This window comes from Triplophysa rosa, linkage group LG12 (genome assembly GCF_024868665.1).
Source record: "Triplophysa rosa linkage group LG12, Trosa_1v2, whole genome shotgun sequence".
In the NCBI taxonomy this organism is placed as follows: Eukaryota; Metazoa; Chordata; class Actinopteri; order Cypriniformes; family Nemacheilidae; genus Triplophysa; species Triplophysa rosa.
The window spans coordinates 11,819,844-11,823,145 of NC_079901.1; positions in this window are offsets into that span (position 1 = coordinate 11,819,844).

Here is a 3,302-nt window from a genome sequence, read left to right on the forward strand (position 1 = left end):
CATTTTAGCATAGTTTTTGTTTTGTAAACCACATTTAGTCTCGTTTTTATTCGTCAACAATATTGCATTATACATTTAATTATAGTCATCGTCACATGACCAGCATTTACGTTGCGTCTCATCTCGTTTTCATCACGTGATAAAGGTTCATTGACGACGGATCGACTGATGATGGATTTCTGTAGGGGCCATCCCACACTATATGCACACCATATATGGACTTATTTTACTGTAGCGTTTTGGAGAAATACACATTTTTCCACTTCAAATGCCTATAGAAACTATATTTCTAATAAGTAGAAAAAACTGATGGTGGGTTTCTATAGGGGCCATCCCACTCTATATGCACACCATATATGGACTTATTTTACTGTAGCATTTTGGAGAAATACACATTTTTCCACTTCAAATGCCTATAGAAACATTATTTCTAATAAGTAGAAAAAACTGATGATGGATTTCTGTAGGGGCCATCCCACACTATATGCACACCATATATGGACTTATTTTACTGTAGCGTTTTGGAGAAATACACATTTTTCCACTTCAAATGCCTATAGAAACATTATTTCTAATAAGTAGAAAAAACTGATGATGGATTTCTGTAGGGGCCATCCCACACTATATGCACACCATATATGGACTTATTTTACTGTAGCGTTTTGGAGAAATACACATTTTTCCACTTCAAATGCCTATAGAAACATTATTTCTAATAAGTAGAAAAAACTGATGATGGATTTCTGTAGGGGCCATCCCACACTATATGCACACCATATATGGACTTATTTTACTGTAGCGTTTTGGAGAAATACACATTTTCCACTTCAAATGCCTATAGAAACATTATTTCTAATAAGTAGAAAAAACTGATGATGGATTTCTGTAGGGGCCATCCCACACTATATGCACACCATATATGGATTATTTTACTGTAGCGTTTTGGAGAAATACACATTTTTCCACTTCAAATGCCTATAGAAACATTATTTCTAATAAGTAGAAAAAACTGATGATGGATTTCTGTAGGGGCCATCCCACACTATATGCACACCATATATGGACTTATTTTACTGTAGCGTTTTGGAGAAATACACATTTTCCACTTCAAATGCCTATAGAAACATTATTTCTCAATAAGTAGAAAAAACTGATGATGGATTTCTATAGGGGCCATCCCACACTATATGCACACCATATATGGACTTATTTTACTGTAGCATTTTGGAGAAATACACATTTTCCACTTAAATGCCTATAGAAACATTATTTCTAATAAGTAGAAAAAACTGATGATGGATTTCTGTAGGGCCATCCCACACTATATGCACACCATATATGGATTATTTTACTGTAGCGTTTTGGAGAAATACACATTTTCCACTTCAAATGCCTATAGAAACATTATTTCTAATAAGTAGAAAAACTGATGATGGATTTCTGTAGGGGCCATCCCACACTATATGCACACCATATATGGACTTATTTTACTGTAGCGTTTTGGAGAAATACACATTTTTCCACTTCAAATGCCTATAGAAACATTATTTCTAATAAGTAGAAAAAACTGATGATGGATTTCTGTAGGGGCCATCCCACACTATATGCACACCATATATGGACTTATTTTACTGTAGCGTTTTGGAGAAATACACATTTTCCACTTCAAATGCCTATAGAAACATTATTTCTAATAAGTAGAAAAAACTGATGATGGATTTCTGTAGGGGCCATCCCACACTATATGCACACCATATATGGATTATTTTACTGTAGCGTTTTGGAGAAATACACATTTTTCCACTTCAAATGCCTATAGAAACATTATTTCTAATAAGTAGAAAAAACTGATGATGGATTTCTGTAGGGGCCATCCCACACTATATGCACACCATATATGGACTTATTTTACTGTAGCGTTTTGGAGAAATACACATTTTTCTCACTTAAAGCCTATAGAAACATTATTTCTAATAAGTAGAAAAACTGATGTTGTTTCTGTAGGGGCCATCCCACACTATATGCACACCATATATTGACTTATTTTACTGTGGCGTTTTGGAGAAATACAAATTTTTCCACTTCAAATGCCTATAGAAACTTTATTTCTAATAAGTATAAAAAACTGAGGGTGGGTTTCTATAGGGGCTATCCCACTCTATATGCTCAACATATATGGACTTATTTTACTGTAGCATTTTGGAGAAATACACATTTCTCCACTTCAAATGCCTATAGAAACATTATTTCTAATAAGTAGAAAAAACTGATGATGGATTTCTGTAGGGGCCATCCCACACTATATGCACACCATATATGGAATTATTTTACTGTAGCATTTTGGAGAAATACACATTTCTCCACTTCAAATGCCTATAGAAACATTATTTCTAATAAGTATTAAAAACTGATGATGGATTTCTGTAGGAGCCATCCCACACCATATGCACACCATATATGGAATTATTTTACCGTAGCGTTTTGGAGAAATGCACATTTCTCAACTTTGAAAGCCTATAGAAACATTCTTTCTAATAAGTAGAAAAACCTGATGATGGATATCTGTAGGGGCCATCCCACACTATATGCACACTATATATGGACTTATTTTACTGTAGCGTTTTGGAGAAATACACATTTATTTACTCATTAATAACGAGACACAAGGCATAATGGGAAAAGGAGTCCAACAAAACGCAAGCAGAAACAGAGCACTATGGCGCCCTCAGATGGCGAACTGAGGTGCTAGCAATGGGACGTGACACCTGCGAACTCTCCTGAAAGCGCATCTCCATATTTAATTGGAGTGGATATCTCAACATTAAAGTAAGTAAAACCCCTGAAATATATATATATTTTTTTAATTGTTCCAATGTGTAGTTGGTTAACTTCGTTATGATGGAATTAATGCTTTTTAATGAATTGAATCACTTGCTTTATTACTGATAAAGTAAAAATGATAGAAATGATAGATGTTATGGCATCGCCAGTCTTAGATTTTAGTTGTGTAACCGGAGACTTTTATTTTGGAACCATTGATACGGAGCGGACATTCAGGAAGTAAATACGCTAGATGTATGGAGGACTAAACCTGCAAAAATTATAAATAAATGAATGTATAAATAAATAAATATATAAACGAATAAATGTAATAATATGAAAATAAATACAGGAATGAATGGTTTGATAAAACAAAATAATTCGTTTTAGCTATTATTGATCTTAGCTTTAACTTTTCTTTTCATTTTTTAAATTGATTTATTATTTTTTGTGTCCATTTTTAATTATTTTTAATTATTATT